Source organism: Pteropus alecto, unplaced genomic scaffold (assembly GCF_000325575.1).
Source record: "Pteropus alecto unplaced genomic scaffold, ASM32557v1 scaffold147, whole genome shotgun sequence".
Lineage (NCBI taxonomy): Eukaryota > Metazoa > Chordata > Mammalia > Chiroptera > Pteropodidae > Pteropus > Pteropus alecto.
In genome coordinates, this window is record NW_006440648.1 from 158,731 (window position 1) to 182,795 (window position 24,065).

General features: G+C 34.6%; 1 protein-coding gene and 1 pseudogene across 4 annotated transcripts in view; both read right to left on the reverse strand.

The window, feature by feature from the left end:
* ZC3H12B (zinc finger CCCH-type containing 12B) overlaps positions 1-24,065 on the reverse strand; it is a 359,663-nt gene that overhangs the window by 84,321 nt on the left and 251,277 nt on the right. The window contains exons 1-3 of one of the 4 annotated variants that reach the window (XM_025050969.1): positions 23,346-23,480; positions 7,779-7,905; positions 5,655-5,821 (exon numbers count right to left, since the gene is read on the reverse strand). The exons of 1 other annotated variant lie outside the window; for it this stretch is intronic. The gene's annotated coding sequence lies outside the window, so the exon portion shown is untranslated. Of the gene's footprint in view, positions 1-5,654; positions 5,822-7,778; positions 7,906-23,345; positions 23,481-24,065 lie in introns of those variants that run through there. 2 more of the 4 variants (XM_015593978.2, XM_015593977.2) reach the window with 2 other exon arrangements.
* Positions 18,773-18,891, reverse strand: LOC112484707 (annotated as a pseudogene).

Genomic DNA, 24,065 nt, shown 5'->3' on the forward strand with positions numbered 1-24,065 from the left:
CTTGTAATCTAGGTTAGGGATGGACACACTTTCTCTCTATAAGCAAAGTAGTAAAGATATGACGGCAACCTAAATGCTCATCAACAGATAATTGGATAAAGAAGTTATAGTTCATAGATACAATGGAATATTACTCAGCTATTAAAAAAAATGAAATCCTACTATTTGCAAAGACATGGATGGACCTGGAGGTTATTATGCTGGGTGAGATAAGTCAGAGAAAGATAAATAACATATGATTTCACTTATATGCGGAATCTAAGGAACAAAAAGAACGAGCTAATCAAAACAGACTCATAAATATAGTGGACAATTTGGTGATGGACAGAGGGGAGGGGATTGCGAGGCTGAGAGAATGGGACGAAGGGTTAAAGAAGTACTAATTCATAGTTGATAGTTGGGTATGGAGAGCATGACAGAGGGAATGCAGTTAGCATTAATATGATGGTTAAGTGGAGGGCCAGGGGAGGGAGGGAGCAATTGAGGGGATCTTTTTATGAACATTATAGATGTCTAACCAATGTACTGTATACTTGAAGTTAATTTAAATAAATATTTTTTTAAATGAAGTACTGATACATGCTACAACATGAATGAATCTGAAAACATTTTGGTAAGTGAAAGAAGGCAGACACACTTTATAATTATATATACATGATATATTTAAAATATACATTAAATATTCACTATTGATAAATCTATAAAGACAAAACAGAGAGTGGTAGTTGCCAGGTGCTAAAGGCAGAGAGGAATAGGAGAGACTACTTAACGGGTAAGGGTTTTACCTAGGAGGGATGGAAATGTTTTCCAACTATAGAGAGGTGGTTGCACAACATTGTGAGTGTACTAAATGCCACCACATTGTTCAACTTTAAAATTGTTGCTATTATGTCCTGCAAATTTCATCTCAATAAATTAATTTGTATATGTAATAAATGTTTGTCATAAAAAATGGAAAACAGAAAAACACATAAAGAAGATAATAAATGTTACCTGTGTTTTTTCTATCTAAAAGTAATAACTTTTTTCTTTATTAGTTTTAAGTACACAGTACAATGGTTAGACATTTATATAGTTTACGGAGTGATGTTTTGGTTAACTACCATTATAATATTATTGTTTCATTAGAAAGTATGTTTAGAGTTACTGAAAATGACTAACATTACTTTTGGAATTAAGAGATGTATACTGAGGACTGCGTTGAAATGATTATCTACTGTAAATACAACCTGATTCAAATTAGTGGCAGGGTCTTCCCTGAGATGAATTAGCATCCAGGTAGAGATTCATATCCAGATTAAGTGAGCTGAAAAATTAAACAATGGGTCCTTCTCTCCCTTCTTTTGTGCTTTGGGTTATATCATCACTCCCAATGAGTTAGGATTTTTTTTTTCTTTTTAGGAATGCAAAGACACTGGACTCTGCTTTTAGGAGCACAAATCAGAAACAATGAGTATAACTAAGCTGACCACCTTCCTATCTTCCAGTTCCCATATTTTTGGAAATTGGCGATTAGAAGAAAGACTGCAATGAAATAAATATAACACTTTTACTTCAATCAACATTATCAAGTCTTTAAAAGTGAAAGAAAAGGTTAATTCAAGTCAATTTATAAGAGGATAAAAAATTTGCAGCACTACTGTCTAAAATTAATAGAATTTGGGAGAGAAATGACTATACCAAAGTAGAAATAAATTCCCTTAAGAGATACCAGACCTTTTTCTTCTCCAGGTTCCTTCCTAACAAGCAGCAGATGGGAGTTAAATCAGAATATCTTTGAAGTTTCCACTCTATCCAGAAATTTTATAATCTTCTGAGTTGGTAATGCGAGAGTTGTCCATACAGTATCCTCACTGTTAGCTTTATGTACACACATTACATACATCACACTTTTATACTTTAGCAAGTAATAATATCTTACAATGTTTAATGCTTTTTAATTTACTAAATGTTTTTACATATATCATCTTATTCAACCCTAGCAATGGTACTGTGGGGTGGATAGCATCATCCCTGTTTTACAAATGAAGAAAGACTCAGAGAGAAGGTTATTCATTCCTCATTTTTTCTCTAATTAGACAGTTTACAAGACTGACCTTAGGTATTTTATCCTTTGTGAGAAAAACATGGACTATGATTAAGATCCAATTTAGATTCAGATCACCCTTCTTTAGATTCTTTTTGTACTTACAGTATGTTTTAGATATTTTACTACTAAAGTGTTATTTTTTCTGTGTCTATCTTGTCCCACGTGTTGTATAAAGAAATGTATAGATTCTGCAATCAATAAGTTTGAATCTTGACCTTGCCACATACTAGTGTGCGACTTTGGGCAAGGTACCTAAGTTCTTTGATTCTGAGTTCCTTACTTCATAAGCTAGTTTGCTTATTAAGTAAGATAATGGATGTAATGTATCTTTCCATGTCTCCTATCAGGACGTAAGTCCCAGGAGGGTGGTGCTCATATCTTAAAACTGTTGCCTCTCCAACAGACTTGGGTTCATAGTAAATATTTGATATCCACTTTTCCATGGACTGGAAAGGCTTGGAATGCATGTTTTTGGAACATCAGTCTTCTTCATAATGCATATAGGCTTCTCTTCCAGAGTCTTTGACCCTAATATACCAAAATCTCTTTTGCTGGATCTGATTATAACTTTAACATGCTAATTAGAACGTTAATGGCTTCCACATTCATAAACCATTTTTTCATTAGAGAAATGGAGTTTCTTTAATTTTAATGCATAAGCTCCCTCAAAAGACACATTTTCTGAAACCATTATTAATGATTTTAGACACAAAATCTCCATTGGTTGTTTATTTTTGTTGTTGCTATGACACCAATAACAAGGAGCCACTCCACTCATTGACAGAGATGACTAACTTTAAACTTGTTAAAACTTAGAATTATGTTTATTGTGGGCAATGATGGAAGAAGCATGGGAAAGGAAAAGTAGAGAGTACATCAGTTGCCACAAAAGTCTGTACTAACATGGTGAGTGTGATAGATGATCCTTAGATAATGAGTATCTCCTTATATACCATTCTTTATTCTTTCCCTTTCTGTTACATGTTACATATTTAGAGTGTATTTCCTGTTACACTCTAAATATTACATTTAAATAGCCATAGTCTTCCAATGATATTAAAGTGTGTTATAAATACTATTTATTTAGTCTTTCATAAACTATAGAGCTCTGAAAGATGCATTTACATTTTATTTGTACAATTGCCTGAATGTTGTTAGCAGTTTCAATTTTAAATGTGAAGAATTTTTAAGGACTATAAAAAATTGTCCTTATTCTTTACTTTTAACATATGAAAAAAAGAGTAACTTTTCTTTTAAATTCATTTTCTAGATGAATTCCACTAACTCTAAGCCTGGAGAAAATCACCTAAGCAACTTAGTGTAGTGGAAAAACATTGGGCTTAGAGACAGACCAGATTTGAATTTCTGGCTCTATTGTGTACTATGTGACTCTGCAAACCTTTCAACCTCAGTTTCTTGATTTTTTATGAAACTCATAATTTATTATAAATTCTTTGAGCTTTAGTTTCTTAATTTATTATGTAAAGATGAAGAAATGTCATTATTTTGACACAAATTAAATGCTATATCTTAAAATATTTCGAAAATGTAAAGACATGTTAATTATACTATGATAAACCATTAATGTAAGTAAATGTTTATTATAACACAATGCAGAAACAAATTGTGTATTTTCTTCCTTTTGAAGTATACAATGGCATCCTAAAATTTATACAATTTGAATATTTTTATTATAATTAAAAATACGATCACAGATTATCAAAGCCGAAATAGACCTTGGAGATAATTTAGTCTATCCTATGTCATTGTATAGAGGCCAAGATGAAAAAAGGGACTTGCCTTAGATTATGCAATTAATAGTGCAGGATTGGTACTTTGGTCTTCTTTCTTCCAGTCCAGTTCCTTTCCTACTTGACTGCAATGTCTCATCTCAGTGGTTCTTTTGGGTTTTGTTACGAAACCACTGTCTATCCCCAAAGTTCCTTTAATTAACCTGAACCAAAGTATTGATACATATTGATGAGAGATCACTTTACATGAAGAGAATAATTTAGCAGGCAGTTATTCCATACATTTTTACCTTCCTGTCAGTATCTTATCAACTATTGCATGGCTCCTGGGGCAATAGGTAGGAGAGTCAAGAAATGTGACTCATGCTACTCTTTAACTTTCCCAGTAATATGCAGGTCTTAGTCTTGCCGGGAGCAACAAAGAGAAAATAACTTACAAATCAACTATGACAGTAGGAAGTGTTCCCTTAATATTCATTTGATTCTTTCCCCTTATATTACAATAATTTTTATTGTCTGCAAAGTACATTCACATTTATCATCTCAAGCTTTTCTCACAGAAACTACACGAGGCCAAGATTATTATCCCAATATTACAGATGAGAAAACTGAGGATCAGAGAGATTAATTACCCAAATTTATATCATAAATAACAGGCAGAGATGACATTTCAATTCAGATTCTTTGACTTCAAATCAAAGGATCTTGTCACTATATTACAGCTGCCTATAATTTTGGCATAATTAATGAATTCTGAAAAGTATCAGTAAAGATGTAATGAAAAGTTAATAAATTCCATACAGAATAAGTTCTAAGGTTGTAACTTAATAAAAATAGGCTAGTATTTCTACCTTTGAAACTATCTAAATGTGTCTAAATTATAAAACTAAAAAAGGCTTAAATTCCTTAGACTGATCAAGTGTCCAAAAATATGTGACATGAGTCAAGAATCAGTTCGAATAAATTTTCCATTGCTGCTTTAGCTAAATAAATTAAACATATTAAAATGGAAAGCTTCATTTTTGCAGTTACAAAGGTTATAACTACTCTGGAAAATTTGGTTTTCATTTACATAATATATGGAAAAATGAAGAAGGGAAAAGGATTTTAAAAAGCCAGAACCACGGCTGTTTCATTGCTTGAGAACAGTTGCTTCTACCTCTAGCGCTAATTTTTCTTCAGTTGCATATTTTGGGGTTGCTGAAGCATTTTATGAACATACTATATGAAAAAAATTTCCTAAGAAAACTAAAATGAACTAGATATATAATTCTACATAAGAAAGCCATGAAATTATATAGTCATAGTTTTCTCTTAGATTTTTAGTCCTTTCTAAGTAGTGTTAGATGTCTGAGAGATCTAGATCTAAAACACAACCCCGAGCTTAATAGCTACATGACCTTACGCAAGTAAAGTAACCCATTCGAGACTGTTTTCTCTGTGTAAAATGGAGATGATAATAGTACATACCTAATAGGATTTTTATGAGGATTAAACGGGATAACACATGTAAAGCACTTGGTACTTATAAAAGTACTTGATTAGGAAAGCTCAATAAAGAGTAGTTCTTTTTCTCTCACTCCTGCCTAGGCTAAATTCATATTATAAAAGCCTTTCAATCTAAGAAGATAATATTAATAGCTATGTACTTCAGATTTTCACTACTGCTTTGACTGCTTTGATACTTCAACTTTTCTTATAAAAGTAGCCTCAGCATTTTATATTATACGGATCATGATAATGCTCTCACTATTGAGTCTACCCTTACACACACATACACATCTCTTAATAACAATAACTACCAAAGTACCTACCCCTTAACATCTCAGACATTTCCACCTTCTGGCACAGATCCTCATAAGCTCAATTTTTTTTGAAGGTCTATAGTCCACATATATATTTCTCACTTGTGTGGCTTATCCATCATATCATGGCTTTATCCTCTGTTGCAGATGAATAAATGTCCAGAAGAATCCAAAGCCTTGGAGGAGGGAAATTCCAATAGAGTTGCATTAGCAGAAGGCAAACTTTCCTTTGAAATACATTTTACCCACTTAAAGTTCAGTACTGTAATCAGGGCAGCAAGAGATTTGGATTTCAAAGGTTGATAGTTCTTTTCAATAATTGTGCTAATCTGAGACGTAACACTTTTCTAGTCTTCTATATATACCTGACACTTAGAATCTTCCACAGGCCTAAAAGAACTTATCTTGTAACTGTGGATAAGACTCAGTCTAAAAGAAAAGTAGTTGAATTATATGTATGTGCACATACCCACATACATTTTTTTAAAAAAGAAAAACACAAATAAACAGCAAATTTAAGAACTACTTTATCTAGACTTTTTATTAAGTAGCAAAATGTTTTCAGATAGATTCTATATAAAATTTGAAGATTACTTATGACTATTTCCTCTTGTTGATCTTCTATGAAAAAGAAAATAAAATAATGGCCTTAAAGGGCCACAATTCAGAATAAACATTAATTTCATAATGATTTGAAATGTATTGGATTTCCACCTTGAAGAGACTTTTCTATCTTCTAGTTTCCTTATGGTCCAATTAACTAAAAAGTCACACATGCAGCTTACAAAGTTGATAGAAACAAGAAAAACACTTGGGTAAGACTAGCTTTGAATCTTTTACCCATTCTTTTCTATGTCACTCCAAAATAAATGAATTAATCATCTTTTTGGAAAATTTTAAATGCTAAATCATTACATTAATAACCAATTACCATTTTCTAATTTTAAGTGGTTCAAAAAATGTTTCCCACCTAGAAGTTAGAGCATTAAATCATGGTCCAGGAGCAAAATATGGCCTAACAAAGGTTTATGGAGGTCCTTGTCATTACTCCCACTCCATTGTTTACAGTATTTTAACATTATATGAATATTACTTTTAGTAACATGGTGGCAATATTTTCCAAATTTCAAATTAGGCCATAGTATCTGATGAATGAGTTTTTGTGTTGTGGTACTAGATACAATCCAGGAGCTATAATTTGGATATTGAAAAAAATGGAATTTCTGGAACACTGATAGTTTAGAAGAATAACAGGAGAGAATGTTTGAAATTAAGCATGTCTTAGAAAATTTGGTCACTGTATAAATAGGACATTTGAGTTAATGATACTGGATAGGTAAAAAAAATCTGTTGAAAGTCAAGACAGGAAAAACTAGCAAAAATATTTCATCTAAAATCATTAGAGAATATTTAGACATGTATGAATTTCAAGAAAATGGCCTGCAATTTTATGCAAATACACTTCTATTAGATGTGAAACAAGTTCAAGAATGAGATGCTGTTCTTGAGTTGACACCCCAAGTATATTTTACCAGAATATTAGGCTTACTGCTAAAGCTGGCATCACCAATCTGTGGGTAAATATATTCCCATGAGGCACTGGCATCTAAGCTGGCCACATCATCAAATATATTGTTAGTTGTGGCTTCTCATTGCCACAGCTATCACAATGAAAGGGTCAACCTTGTCACCCACAACTCTGTTTGATTCTATAGTTTTAGTGATTTATAGATGCAATAACACTACATTTGTGGGCAGCCAAGAAAAAGCTCACATCTGCCTGTGGAGTCTAGGAGACTGAGAAAAATGTTCTTAATAGCTTTCGTTCTGCTAAAATAAGCTTCTTGAGAACAGGGTGGGTCTTATTCATCCCTAAGTCCCTTGTGCTAAGCTTCATGTATATTAGATGCCTCATAAACATATGCTAAATAGCTTATAAGATTCTCAAGGAAGGATTTCCCTCGCATTCCAAGTTTTTCCTTTCTGTCTTTATCATTGAATAGCAGCTATTTCCTTGAGTTGATTGTCATCTTATAGGCAAGCAGGATAGGAAGCAATGTTCTGAAGTAGCAGATAAAGTTTTCACAAAATGGTGCAAATGTAAATATATGTCTTGGAGGAGCTGCTACTCACCTACCTTCCTGTGTGCCCAGGATGAGGGAGATAGGTGGTCATTATCTCTTTCCAAGTGCCAGCTATGAAAGTTGTGATCCTTAAAAGAAGCAGTAGAATCTTGCAACTTGGCTTTTTAGGCTACTTCCTTGTAGAGGGATAAGAAGAAGCACAATTGGTGACTATTAACTGTATGTCCCTCTCAGAGTAAAATCTTGCTAAAATACAGAAGGTAGTGAAGAGGGTTAAGAAAGTATATCAGTCTTCATTAGCATTCCAGAAATCTAATCTTCACAATGGTCTGACTAAATGTGTGTGTGTGTGCGTGTGTGTGTGTGTGTGTGTGTGTGTGTGTGTGTGTGAGAGAGAGAGAGAGAGAGAGAGAGAGAGAGAGAGACAGAGAGAGAGACAGAGACACAGAGAAAAGCAAATTTAAATAAATACGACCTAGCAATAGCAAAGAATGAATACATACACAACAGGATCCCAAGAGTTCATGAGCAAGATAAAGGGCTACTTATAAGGACAGGTGACCATTGCACACACACACAAAGAAACAAGTCTATATTAGAAGAAGAAACCAGTTCCATAAACTTGTTTCCTATTTCTACCGGTTGGAAAGAAGAATCATTCATCTTTCTACAGGTGATAAATCAGAAACCATTTTCCACCCAATGGGAAATTCTTTTCTTTTGTGTATGTGTGTGTGTATACACATATGTACGTGTATATATAATTATATGCATATGATTATATATATAATTTCTGTATATACCAAGGAATATATCACTATAATATACAGTTCAGATGTAGTAAATCATTAATATAGGTTAAACAAAAGAGCCAAACGGATCCAAATCGAGACTATTATGTAGTCTAATGTTTTGTACTAGTCCAATGATTGACTTTGTTTTGTATCTATTTTTTGGTGGAATCTGCTTTGTATAATTTTATGTTTTTACACAAATATTGCTTTAAGAATGTCCTTAAACCAAACAGAAGGAAGAAATCTGTAAATTTTGGATCCCAACTTACATGTTTAAATAATAATGTTTTCTCGTAATAAAGATATGCTCCAATCTGAAGAATTTATTTTCATTTGGCCATATAAGAGCAACAGGTGAACTGGATATTTTAATGCCTCATATCTCTTATTGGAATCGAGAAGCCAAGCAATAGAATTCAAAGACAGAACAAGCTTTTTAAATAGCAAAATAAAATGCTATATATTTTTATGATTATGTAAATAAATATACAAAGGAGGTACACATAGAATACATAATGTGTTTGCTCAAAAAGAAAGTGAGAAATGTGCATAGAACAGGAAGTGAAGAATAAAAGGAATATGCACAAAATGAGGATCAGTGTTTGAATTAACAAAAATGATTAATCATATCAAACTATATTCATCTGAGGTAGAAAAAAAAGAGATCATAGTCTAAGCACACACAAAAAAGAGTGGATATGAATACTGATTAATTTTGTACAGTGTAGGAAAAAATATAAAAGCATTCCTATGGCCCAACAATTTCCCTTCATGCTATCTACCTTAAGAAAACAGTTAAACATGTAAAAGCAATCCTATACAAGAATATTCTTTGCAGCAGTATTTGAAACTGAAAATTTACAAACGAAAAGTCCACAATGAGAAATGGCAAAATCAACCATGGTTTATCTATGTTTTGGAAAATTAAGTAACAGTTTAAAAATAATTAGGTAAAATTATCTGTATCAGAATGGAAAAATAAAGACATATTGCTAAGGAAAAGACAAAATGCAAAACTATATGCTCAGTATAATCTTATTCATATATTAATATGCATAAAATTATACTATATATTTTTATAGATATAGATGCATTTAAAAATGCATGGGTAAATGTCTTAAAGGATCTGCACCAAACTATTAACAGTGGTTTCCTCTGGCACAATGACTTGAATTGTGTGTGGGTGATGGTCTGAGGAACTTTAGCTTTATCTTTAATGTCTGAATTTTTGCAAGAGGGTATTTTTACATCTCATTGTAATTAAAACTTAATAAAATTTAAACATAAATATTTGCTGTTTCATTGATACATATAAGACTCAAACGTAAAGTTCTGTTAGATAAACTTCGTATATTATTAGATTTAAAGTTAAGTTTTAACCCCATGACTTGCTTGCAATTGTGATAGGCAAAATTCTAAGTTGTCTCTTAGAACTCTACACCCACTGGTGTACATGTCCAGTATAATTCTCCCTTCTTGAGTATGGACAGGTCCTGCGAATATGATGTATGTCCTTACAAATAATTAGGATATTCATATGGCAAAAGTGAAGGAATTTTCTCAGACATAATTAAAGTCCCTAATCAGTTGATTTTGAGGTAATTAAAAGAGAGACATTCAGGGTGAGGCTGACCTAGTCTGATGTCTTTTAAAATAGGATCTACAGATCAGAGACTTAAAGGATCAGAGCCTCTCTTCCTGCTGGTTTTGAAGAAGCAAGTAAACTTGAGTTCTACAGCTGCAAAGAAATTAATTATGTCACCAATCACAGAAGCTTAGAAGAGGATGCCAAGCCTTAGAGGAGACATCAACCACAGTGGACAACTTGATTGCAGAATTCTGAGACTCTGAGTAGAGCACCCAGGTAAGCTATTCCCAGACTCCCATGGAAACTGTGACCTAACAAAAATTTATTTTTTTTTTAAATTTCATTTTATTATTAGTTTCAAGTATACAGCACATTGGTTAGACATTTATATAGTTTATCAAATGATCCACCAAATTGCTTTCTCTCTTCTGGCTCTCCACTTGGTCATTACATTAATGCTAACTCTATTCCCTAGGCCATGCTTCACATCCCCATGACCATCTATCAACTACAAATTTGTATTCCTTTAACCCTCCCTTCCTTTTTCCCAGTCCCCTAAACACCCTCCCCTCTGGCTTTCACCAGATTGTCCTCTATATATGTGAGTCTGTCTTTGATTAACTTGTTCTTGTTCCTTAGATTCCTCTTATAAGTGAAATCATATGGTATTTATCTTTCTCTGACTTATTTCAATCAGCATAATAACCTCTATGTCAATCCACATCATTGCAAATAGTAGGATTTCATTCTTTACATGGCTGAGAAATATTCCATTGTATATATGAACCATAATTGCTTTACCCAATTATCTGTTGATGGGCATTTGGTTGCTTCTATATCTTGGCTATTTTAAGTTGTGCTGCCATGAACATTGGGGTGCATAGATCGTTATGAAATATTGTTTTGGTTTTCTTTCGATAAATACCCAGAAGTGCAATTGCTGGGTTAAATGGTATATCCATTTTTAATTTTTTGATGCATTATTAATATATACTGTTTTCCATAGTGACTGTACCAATCTGCAATCACCAACAATGTGTGAGGGTTCCCTTTTCTCCACATCTTCACGAACACTTTTTGCTCTTTAATTTATTGATGATAGTCATTCTGACAGGTATAAGGTGATATCTCATTGTGACTTTAATTTGCTTTTCTCTGATGATTAATGACCTTGAGCATCTTTTCATATGTTTATTGGCCATCTGAATTTCCTCTTTGGAGAAATATCTGTTGTGGTCTTCTGCCTATTTTTTAATTGGATTGTTTGTTTTGTTGTTGTTGCTGTTGAGTTGTATGAGTTCTTTATATATTTTAGATATTAACCTCTTATCGGAAGTATCATAAGTGAATATCTTCTCCCATTCGGTCAATTGTCTTTTCATTTTCTTGATGGTTTCCTGTGCTGTATAAAAACTTTTTAGTTTGATGTTGTCCCATTTGTTTACCTTTTCTTTTGTTTCTCTTGCCCAAAGGAGATATATCTGAAAATAAAATACTAGTAGCAATAACAGAAATATTACTGCCTATATTTTCTTCTAGATGTTTTATGGTTTGGGACGTTACATTTAAGACTTTAATCTATTTTGAGTCTATTCTTGTATACGGTGCAAGAAGGTGGTCCAGTTTCTTTTTTTGCATGTATCTATTCAATTTTTCAAGCACCATTTATTGAAGAGACTAGCTTTACCCTATTGTATATTCTTACCTCGTTTGTCATATATTAAGTAAGTGTACAGGGCTAGCTTTATTTCTGGGCGTTCTATTCTGTTCCATTGATCAATGTATCTGTTTTTATGCCAGTACCATGCTGTTTTGATTATTGTAGGCTTGTAGTATAGTTTGATATCAGGTACTGTGTACCTCCAATTTTATTCTTCTTTCTTAAGATTGCCGTGGCTATTCAGGGTCTTTTATGACTTCATATAAATTTTAGGATTATTTGTTCTAGTTCTCTGAAAAATGTCATTAGTATTTTGATAGGGATTGCATTGAATATATAGATTGCTTTGAGTAGTATGGCCATTTTAATGATGTTGATTCTTTCTACCCATGAGCACGGTATATATTTCCATTTATTTGTATCTTCTTCAATTTCTTTTTTCAGTGACTTATAATTTTCTGAGAATAGGTCTTCTACCTCTTTGGTTGATTTGATTCCCAGGTATTTTATTGCTTTTGATGCAATCATAAATGGGATTATTTTCTTAATTTCTCTTTCTGAAAATTCATCACTGGTGTATAAAAATTCCACTGACTTCTAAATATTAACTTTGTGTCCTGCTACTTTACTAAATTAATTAATCAGTTCTAACAGTTTTCTGGTGGAATCTTAGGGTTCTTTCTCTATATAGTATCATGTTATCTGCAAATAACAAGAGATTTACTTCTTCCTTTCCAATTGTTTCTTCTTGATTCAGTCTTGGGAGATTGCATGTTTCTGGGAATGTATCCATTTCTTCCAGATTGTCCTTTTTTGTTGGCACATAATTGTTCATAGTATTTTCTTATGATCTTTTGTATTTCTGTGGAGTCTGTAGTTATTTCTCCTCTTTCCTTTATGATTTTATTTATTTGAGTCCTCTCTCTTCTTTCCTTGCTAAGTCTGGTTAAGTGTTTTGTTTTTGTTTATCCTTTCAAAGAACTAGCTCTTGGTTTCATTGATCTTTGGTATTGTTTTTCTAGACTCTATTTCATTTATTTCCACTCTGATCATTTATTATTTCTTTCCTTCTATTCACTTTGGGCTTTGTTTGCTGTTTTTTTTTCTAGTTCTTTTAATTGTAGGGTTAGATTATTTATTTGAACTTTTTCTTGGTTCTTGAGGTAGACCTGTATTGCTATGAATTTCCCTCTTAGGAATGCTTTCGCTGTGTCCCATAAATTTTGAGTCGTTGTGTTTGTATTTTCATTTGTCTCTAGGTATCTTTTGATTTCTTCCTTGATCTCATTAATAACCCCTTCATTGTTTAATAGCATGTTTTTAGTCTCCATGTGTTTGTGTATTTTCCAGCTTTTTTCTTGTAGTTGATGTCTAGTTTCATAACATTTTGATGGGTGAAGATGGTTGATATCATTTCAATCTTCTTAAATTTATTGAAACTTGTTTTGTGTTCTAACATATGGACTATCCTGGAAAATGTTCCAGGTGTACTTGAGAAGAATGTATATTTTGCTGCTTTGGGGTGAAAAGCTTTGAAAATATCTATTAAATTCATCTGGTCTAGTGTGTCATTTAGGCCCTTTATTTCTTTGTTGATTTTTTGTCTAGAAGATCTTTCCATTGTTGTCAATGGGGTGTTTAGGTCTCCTACTATGAATGTATTAATGTTGGTCTCTCCTTTTATGTCAGTAAATAATTTCTTTATGTATGTAGGTGCTCTTATGTTGGGTGTGTATAGTTTACTAGGGTTACATCCTCTTTACTTATTAATCCCTTTATCATTATATAATGCCCTCCTTGTCTCTTAACTTAGACTTTGTTTTAAAGTCTACTTCGTCTGATATAAATATTGCTACTCCATCTCTTTTTTCATTTCCATTTGCATGAAATATCTTTCTCCACTCTGTGAGTGTCGTTTCATCTGAAGTTGGTCTCTTGTAGACAGCATATGCATGGGTCTTGTTTTCTTATCCATTCGGCTACCCTATGTCTTTTGATTAGAGCATTTAATCCATTTGCATTTAAAGTAATTATTGAAAGGCACATAGTTACTGCCATTTTACTATTCATATTTGTTATTTCTTTTGTCTTTTTTACCCTCTTTTTTTCTTTTCTTTTCTTTTTTTTTTTTTACAGAAGTCCCTTTAACATGTCTTGTAATGCTGGCTTGTTGGTGATGAATTCTTTAAGCTATTTCCTGTGTGAAAAGCTCTTTATCTCACCTTTCGTTTTAATCAAAAGCCTTGCTGGGTAAAATATTCGTGGTTGTAGATTCCTGTTTTTTTTTTGTTTGTTTGTTTTGTTTTGTTTTGTTTTTATATAAATTTGAATATTTCTTGCCAGTCCTTTCTGGCCTTCGAAGTTTCTGTGGAAAAATTAGCAGACATTCTTATGCGGGTACCCTTGTGAGTAACTAGCTGACTTTCTCTTGCTGCTTTTAAGATTCTCTCTTTGTCTTTGACCTTTGGCATTTTAATTATGACATGTTTTGGTGTGGGTCTGCTTGAATTACTCTTGTTTTGGACTCCTTGTGATTCCTGAACTTGTATGTCTAATTCCTTGGCCAAGTTATGAAAGTTTTCTGTTATTATTTCTTCAAGTAGAGTCTCATTTCCTTGCTCTCTCTTCTCCTTCAGGTACTCCTATGATGCAGATATTGTTACACTTCATGTTGTCCCAGAGTTGTCTTAAACTATGCTCTTTATTTTTATTTTTATTTTTGTTGTTCTGATTGGATGTATTCTGCTACCTTGTCTTCCAGTTTGCTGATTTGATCTGCTTTGTCCAATCTACTGTTGAATCCTTCTAGTGTATTCTTCATTTCAGTTATTGTATTTTCCATTTCTGTCTGGTTCTTTTTTATGGTTTCTATGTCTTTTTTATTCTTACTATATCTCTGTTAAGGTTCTCATTGAGCTCATCTATTCTCCCCCTAAGTTTGTTGAGCATCCATATAACCATTATTTTGAACTATGTCTCTGGTAGTTTGCTTGCCTCCATTTCATTTAGGCTATTTTCTGGAGTTTTCTCCTGTTGTTTCATTTGTGGCATGTTTCTTTCTTCTCTCCTTTTATTGGCTTATCTGTGTTAAATTCTATGTGTTAGGAATATTTGTTTTATCTCTCAGTCTTGGTCAGATAGCCTTACATGAAAGGTGTCCTGAGTGGCCCAGTGGCATACTTTCCCTGATCACCTGTGATGGGTGCTCTGGATGTGTTCTTTGTGTGTTGTGTGCGATCTTCTGTTGTAGCTAAGCCTTGTTTGGTGTCAGGATACCGGTGGATGGGATTAATGCTCAGGTTGACTAACTTTGGGAATTGGCTGTGCCCACAAAGTAAGAGTTTTTAGGTGGGGGCTGACTTTATTGAGTGTGATTTGCCCTAGCAGGCTTGTGCACTTGTTGAGACCACCCTTTGTGTGTACTGCTTATGGAACTAGTCAAGAGTTGGTCTGTTGTTGTCTAATACCAGCCTCTGTGTGCATTGGTTTTGTGGCCCCTTGCAAGGAGCTTCCCAGTAGGCCAAAGTCAGCCACTGACTTTGATTGCTCAGAGCTACCTGGTAGAAGCTATGAAGTATTCAGTAGATGGCTGCTGCCTATGCTGGAAGAGACAACGCTGTAGGCCACGGTCTGGTTATCCCCCGTACGTGGCATAGGGTTGTTTAGCAGAAAGGCCAGTTATCCTCAAGGCCTGACACTGTCTGTCAGTTGCCCATAAGTCTCTGAAACTGGAAGAGCCTCTGGGTGATATGCATGTTGGGTGGTGCAAGGACCCCGAGAATCTCCTGGATCTATGGAGCAAAATTTCCCCTGCCACTGTAGTGTCAGTTTACATGCCAGCATTGTCTCTGTCCTTCCCTCTACAAGTTTCCAGTTGTAGCAAAGCCAGCTGCTGCCCACCTCAGGCCTGCAAACACCCAAGCTCTCTTTAAGAATTATTGAAGTTCGTGGGCACGAGTTTGTGGCCTGCCACCCAAAGCTTCTCCTGGATGAATGGGCTTTGCCGTGGGCCACTTGAACTGAGTGCTGTTGTTCGCTGTTGAACTCATGACTCAAGGAAAGCACAGGATGACAATGGGTTTCCTGGTATCAGACTTGCTACAGGTAATTTGTGGCTTAGGTGGGGTGTCAACTCAGTGAGGCATGGTGCTGTCAGGCCTATACAGCACCAGAGATGCTGCCAGCTCTGAGACTGCGGACTCCCACCAAAGTCAGTTACCACTGTGTGACCTATCATCATCTGTGATGGGTCCACAAATCCAAGCAATATTGTATCTCATGCTGGCAGCAGTGATCTTCTTCCTGTATTACTTGAACTGCTCACTTCACTGGATGAAGACTGCTGACTATGCAGAATGAGCCACACCACAGGGCAGGGGCAGCTGCCTGTCAACGTGCTGAGGGCACTTTGTAGACTGGATGAGGTAGGATCTCAGGGAGTCAGGGGCCATCAGGCCCATACAGTCTCAGTTTTTTGAAACTTCAGTGTCTGCGTAGTAGTCATAGATCATAGGGAGACAAGCTGCTGTCTGGGATGGTCCCACAGACCACTTAGATCCTCCCAAGAGATATTTCAGCTCATACAGAGAGCAGTGGTCTGCTCACAACTGTTTTCTCCGAAGTGCACTCACTGTGCTAAATAAATCTGTTGCCTTCGCAGACTACAAAATCCCAGAGAAGGGCAGGGCGGTGGAGGCTGCCTGTAAATGGGCTGTAGGTTGTGGCTGGGGTAAAATGGGATCTCAGGAAGACAACGGTTGTCAGGCCAATACAGCCTCAGTTTTGCTGCACTGTGCCTGTGTGTTCCTGCTGTAGTCACAGATCATAGTGAGAACAGCTGCAGTCTGGGGCAGTCTCACAGAACCCTGTGATCCTTCCATGCGATACTGCAGCTCTTGCAGGCAGCAGAGGTCTGACTGCAACTGATTTCCCTGTAATGCCCACACTGTTGCCTATGTGGATTGGGAGACCTGGAGGGAGAGGTGGTGTGGTGGCAGTTGTCTGTCATCTGTCCACCTGGGCATATTGTGGGTTGGGTGGGGCATGGCCTCAGGGAGACAATGGCTCTCAGGTCAATACAGCCTCAGTCTTGCTGCAACTTTGGTAATTGTTTGCATGTTCCCACAGAAGTCACAGATCACAGCATGACCAGCTGCTATCTGGGACTGGCTCACAGATCCCCAAGATCTGCCCAAATTCATGTTGGCAGCCAAGATCTGCCTGAAATGGTATCAGAAATGTGCACTCACAGCGCTGGCTGCCTGCTGATAATGTTTGGCCCTGAATAGGTGCCAGGTGTGGCAGCCTCTCAGCAACAAAAGTCCCAGGCAATCTGCCGGTTAGGTGGGGTGGGCTGTCTCAGGCCAGCACTTCTGTATTGGCCACATGGGAGGGATCTGCACAGGCAAGCTGGTGGGGTCTATAGATTGCCCCAAAGGGGGCCCTGAGTTAGGCTCAATGGCAACTGCATGTCCAGCCCTCATTCTTGTGCCAGATAATGCAGTCTTTTTCCCCATATGAATCTTGAGCAAGCCTCTGATCCACCACTGGTGCCCCAGGTGAGTGTCCACAGGTGAGAGAGCCTGTGCTTGGGCCCTCTAAAGAGTGTCTAGGATTCCAGTCTACTTCTGTCTCACCCAGACAGCCAGAATCTCCTCTGATTTTACAGTCAGAGTTTTTGGGAACTCCTCTTCCCTGGGCTAGGATCCTGGGCTGGGGAGCCCTCAAATAAGGCTAGGACCCCTCTCTCCTTGAGGGGAGGCTCTGTAGCCTTGCTCTCCTTCCTGGTGTTCCTCTACCATCCAAAAGTGCGGGGCTGGCCGATTAGTGACTTTGCCCCTCCTACTAACTTTGATGTGGTTCCTTCTTTATATTATCAGACGTATGTGCTATGATCAGCTGGACTTCAAGTGAATCTTCACATTGATTATTTTATAATTTGGTTGTAATTTCAATGCAGACCTGAGAGAACTCTGCTTTTACCTAGTTCGCCATCTTCCTCCAATCCACAAATATGTATTGTTTTAAATTGTTAAATCTGTGCTAATTTCTTATACAGCAATAGACAACTAATAAGGAGCTCTACAGTTTTTATGTGTCTATCTCCACACTAAATTAGAAATTTGGAGTTTGTATTTATGGGGCAGTATCTTATTCATGTTTTACTTCTGGCATTTAGTATTATTCTGATACATATTATTTACTCAGTAAATGTTCACTGAATGAATTTTCTTTGGTACTAAATTAAGTAGTTTGAAACTGAAGTTTATATATGTTATGATCTATTTAACTTTTCTAATACAGAAGTTTTTAGAACTTTAAAAAGAACACAGATTTTAATCTACACTACTATTAGAGACAGCATCTGGGGTGTGTCAAGCTTGTTAGGCTTGGATTTAGGAGATCTATATTCTAGTTCCAGATCTGCAATAAATAGCTGTGTTACCAAAAAAAAAATGACTTTTCCAGCTGCGTGACTTCTTTGGATCTCAAATTCTTCATTTATAATGGAAAAAGGCCAGACTGTGAGATCTTAAAGACCTTAACAATCTATGATTATAAGTAGTTTAACCTCTCTAAGGTTCAGGTCTCCCAGTTAACAAAAAGTGGTCAGAAAAACTGCCCTACCTTCCTTAGGTGGTTGTGAGATTGAAATCAAATTAGATAATAAATATGAAAATGTAATAAAATAGAAATTATTGTTATGACAATCTTACGATTTCAGAAAACCTACTCATGAGGTGACAGAAAGGTGAAGACAGTATTTTTAAACAAACTTACCTACAGTAAAAGAAAATACAGTACAGTCAGGACACTCTGCTGAATAATTCTTAAAACTATCACAATTTTACCAAAAAAATATATTGAAAAAACTTTCCATTGATTCAAATTTGAACTCAAGCTTTTAAACACAGGCTCATGCTGTCAAATTAGAATTTTGGTTGTGTTGGATTATGATTTAAATTCATTTATTTATTTTTATTATTTTTTTTATTTTTTCTTGCCTACAGCACCTGGTCTTCCTAGGTGGTCTCCCATCCAAGTACTAACCAGGCCTGACACTGCTTAGCTTCTGAGATCAGATGGGATCAGACTTGTTCAGGGTGGCATGGCCATAAACAGATTATGATTTAAATTTAAATAATGAAATATGTAACTTATAACTTTAAGAGTTGAAGGCTTTAATAGCCACTGCTTAGCAACCAGGCCTTCTTGCCTAAACACGTATTTTTAGGAAAGTCATTACTAAGTGATAGGACAGAAAACACTATTCAGAAGAGAGCTAGAGTTGAAAATACCTGTATTTTTTTTAAGTCAATAAAGTTTACCTCATGGAAAGAACATCTACAAATATCAAAAAAAATATTTGTAAACTCGAGATATTTTTATAACTAGGTTAAAAGGAGTTAGTTATTCTATTATTTAAAAAATATTTTTAGTTCTTATGATCATATTGAACAAATTTAATTTTGGTATATAAAACACCTCAGTATTATACTTAGAATTTTACTATGCACTGATATTGATATTTTTGAAAATTTCAATCACTGTTGACTTGTTTCCTAAAAGACTTAAAATTTTAGTATTTTTATTTTAGTAAAATATACACAACAAAAATTACTATTTTAATTTTTTATAAGTTTGCAGTTCACTCGCATTAAGTACATTCACATTGTTGTGCAACCCACCACTACCCATTTCCAGAACTTTTTCATCATCTCATCTTGAAACTCTTTATCCATTAAACTAAAGGTCCCCATTCTTCTCTTCTTCAACCCTTAGTAGCCACTGTTTTACTTTCTGCCCCTATGAATTTGACTATTTTAAGTGTATTGCATAAGTGGAATCATCCATTTGTTGTTTTGGATCTGGCTGATTTTACTTAAGCTTACTTTCTTCAAAGTGCATCCATGCTGTAACATGTTTCAAGGTTTCATGCCATTTTAAAATGTATACTTTTTAAAAAATAAAAATTGTGTATATTTAAGGTATACAGCATGATTATTTGATCTACATTAGCATTGTAAAATGATTACTATGTCAAGCTAATTAACATATCATCTCACACAGTCACCATTTTTTTGTGATATAATCACCTAGAATATGTTTTTGTACTGAATTTCCATATTCAACACAGTATTATTAACTATAGTCATCATTCCTGTACATTAGTTTGCTAGGCTTACTGATCCTACATAACTAGAGCTTTGTACCCTTTGACCATCATCTTTTCATATCCTGCAACCTGCTGAGCCCCTAGTAACCACCATTATAATCTTCACTTCTATGAGTTCTATCTTAAATTGTAGATTCTACATATAAGTGAGATCATATAGTACTTAACTTTCTCTGCGTTATTTTGCTTAGCATAATGTCCTCTGAGTTCACCCATGTTGTCATAAATGGCAGGATTTCCTTGTTTCTCATGGCTGAATTATATTTACACACACACATATTTATAGCCAACATATGGAAACAAATCATGTTCATCAACAGACGAATGGATAAAGATTATACATACTCATTTAACATACATAGTCATTTTATATATATGTATATGTGTGTATGTTTGTGTGTGTGTGTATATATACATATACATGTACATACATATATGTGTGTGTATATATATGTGTGTGTGTGTGTGTGTGTGTGTGTATGTAATAACTATCACCATCAAATGGGGTAAAGGCAGTCTATTCAATACATGGTGCTGGGATAATTAGACAGATACATGCAAATAAAATAAAAATGGACTACCGTCTTATACCATATACCAGAATAAACTCAAAATGGATTAAAGACTTAAATGTAAGACCCAAACCCATAACATTTCTAGAAGAAAATATAGGCAGTAAACTCCTTGACATTGCTCTTAGTAATATTTTTTCCTGATATATCTCCTTGGACAAGGGAAACAAAAGAAAAAAAATAAAGAAAAATGACTACATCAAACTAAAATGTTTTTGCACAGCAAAGGAAACAATCAACAAAACAAAAAGACAACCTCTGAATGGGAGAAGATATTCACCAATAACACATCCAATAAGAAGTTAATATCCAAAAATGTATAAAGAAATTATACAACTCAACACGCCAAATAAACAAATAATCCAATTAAAAATTGGGAAGAGAACGTGAATAAACATTTATCCACAGAGAACATACAGATGACCAATAGACATGTGAAAAGATGCTCAAAGACTCTAATCATCAGAGAAATGCAAATAAAAGCACAATGAGATATCACCTCATACCTGTTAGAATGGCTAACAACAATAAATTAAAAAAACAAGTATTATCAAGGATGTAGAGAAAAGGGAACTCTCGTGAGCTATTGATTGTTTTGGCTTGCAAATTGGTGCAGCCACTATGGAAAACAGCGGTTCCTCAAAAAATGGAGGTTCTTCAAAAAATTAAAAATAGAGTTACTTTATCATCTAGTAATTCCACTTCTGGGTATTAATCTGAAGAAATATAAAACACTAATTCAAACAGATATATGGACCTCTGTGTTCATTGCAGCACTATCTGCAATAGCCAAGATATGAAAGCAACCTAAGTGTCCATCAATAGATGATTAGATAAAGATGTGGCACCTATATATGATGGAATATTCCTTGGACATAAAAAAGAATGAAATCTTACTGTTTGCAATGACATGGATGAACCTGGAAGGTATTATGCTAAGTGAAATAAGTCAGACAGAGAAAGACAAATACCCTATGATCTCCCTTATATGTGGAATCTAAAGAACAAAATATACGAAACAGAAACAGATTCATAGATACAGAGGACAAACTGACAGTTGCCAGATAGAAGGGGGGATTGAGGGGTTGGGTGAAAAAGGTGAAGGAATTAAGAAGTACAAATTAGTAGTTACAAAATAGCCAATGGATGTGAGTATAGCCTAGAGAATATAGTCAATAATATTATAATAACTATGTATAGTGCCAGGTGAGTACTAGACTAATTGAGGGTATCACTTCCTAATATATATATATATATCTTCACTATGCTGTATATGTGAAACTAATATAAAATAATATCAAATGTCAACTCTAACTGAAAAATAAAAATTAAAAAAAATTTAAGGAAAAAATAAGTCAAGCAAATATTTTAAAGAAAGGGTCAACAATATAAAGTATGTACAAACATTAAGGTAGAGACTGAAGCCTATCTGAAGTCTAACACTAAGGTAGCCACTAGACAGAGGATTCAGCTATCTTCTAAAACAGCAAAATAATAAAATATGATGTCTCCTTTCTGATCTACATTACTGCTCTCATTTTGGCACACTATGAACAAAAATGCTATTGGTGCTGCTGTGGCAAACCATGTAATAGCTAAATTTACTATAGATATAAAAGGTGGATGTCAGATTGCTACACATTATAGCTTAATATTTTCTTCAGGTAAATTTATAATTATACCATTATACAAATAAACAAACTGATAGGCAAATAATCTTTGAGAATTCTTCTAGCTTTAAATTCTGCAATTTTTATTCCTTTGATATAAAGAAATTGGAAATCACAAACAAGATAAACTTTTTCCAATCTCAGAGTTTTAGTGATCATAAAATAATCTAGTTAATATTACACATATACTTGAATATCTTCTAAAACACTGTTGACAAGTAGGGTAAGCAACCTCTGCTTGAATGACTCTGGAAACTTTGTTCAGGGACATGTTCCTATGAAAATTCAGTTGATTTTAGTGTATGATTTCTAAGTAGTTAAAATGTTTAACTTTATATTTATAAGAAAATCGATGAAAAAAAGTCAAATAAAAAATGAGCAAAAAAAGAGCTCACAGAACAAAAGTACAAAGAATATAGTTATTCAATATTATTAGAGTCAACAGATCAATAAATATTGAAATTCACACCCTAGGCATCACTGAGAATAGAATAATATGAAAGGGTTTTTAAATAATGCTATAAAATGTTCAAAGAGATTTTTTAAAAAGGCATATAATTCATATGACAATAATAGGAAAGAGGTGAAGGGTTAAAGAAGTACAAATTAGTTGATAGATGGCCACAGGGATGGGCAACACGGCATAGGGAATGCAGTTAGTATTAACGTATTAGTTAGGTAGAGAGCTAGAGGAGAGAAAGAGCAATTAAGGGGATCGTTTATAAACTATACAAATGTCTAACCATATACTTGAAACTAATCAAATAAAATTAAAAAAAAAAGATAGGGCATTATAAAAATAACAGGTGGGCTTGGGAAAAGAACTAAATGTAAATACTAGAAATGAAAAATAGTCATTTAAAAACTCACAAAATTTAAATAGACACAGCTGAAGACAGAATTAATGAATTGAAAGCAATATCTGGGTATATTAACCAGAGTTTATCAACAACATATTACAAGAAAAAAATACGAAAGGAGGATAAAGAGAAAATAAGGATAGAATAAGAAATTCCCATATGTGCCTAAAAATATTAAAAAGAGAAAATTACAGAGAGGTAGCATTGAGAATTTTGCCCAACTTAAGACTTTCAGTAGCCCTCAGATGAAAATGAAAGTGCAAAACAGATTAACAAATAAGTCAACAAATGCATACCTAGGCACACTGTTTTGAACTGTGCAACATCAAGTATAAAGGGAGAATATTAGGTGATGTCAGCATCGTGGTAGCATATATCTTTTCTCCCTTTTATCTCCTTTTAAACAACTTGTTAGACATCCATAACCAAACAAAATTGTGTCTGCACCTTACACAAAAGACCTGGGAGGCTTCTAGCCAAATTGTGCATCTGAAAATAAACAAGAACTCAGTAAGGGCTGTGGATTCAAGGGAATAGGTGAACCTACCACTACCACTTGCCATAATCAAGGAAAGAAATCCAGAGAGTGAAAAATGAGGCAGACACCACAGGTGACAGAATTTGTAGTACTCCAGCCTGCCTGAGGGGAACTTCCAAAATGTCATTAGAATGGGATAGAAATGAATTTGGATGTGAAAGGAAGGAAGGAATTCACCAAAGTTGCTCCCCTCTGCAACGCAACATAGCAAGGGGCCAAACTTTTGGAGTTAGCAGTGACAACTTCTGCAGAGAAGGTGGAAAGCAGTGACCTCCCCTATGGAGAAAAAAATTGAATGTAATGAGTTATTGCCTTGGTATCCTAGTTGTGCAGGTTATGAATGGGGAAACCCATTTCTCTCCAGCAGCACATGTATTTCTGAAGAGGGAACTCCATCCACAGCTAGGGAGAGGGAAGAGAAATGGAAGAAATTAGTTGAGAATATCAAAGGGCATTAAAGCAATGTATTTCCTGCTGT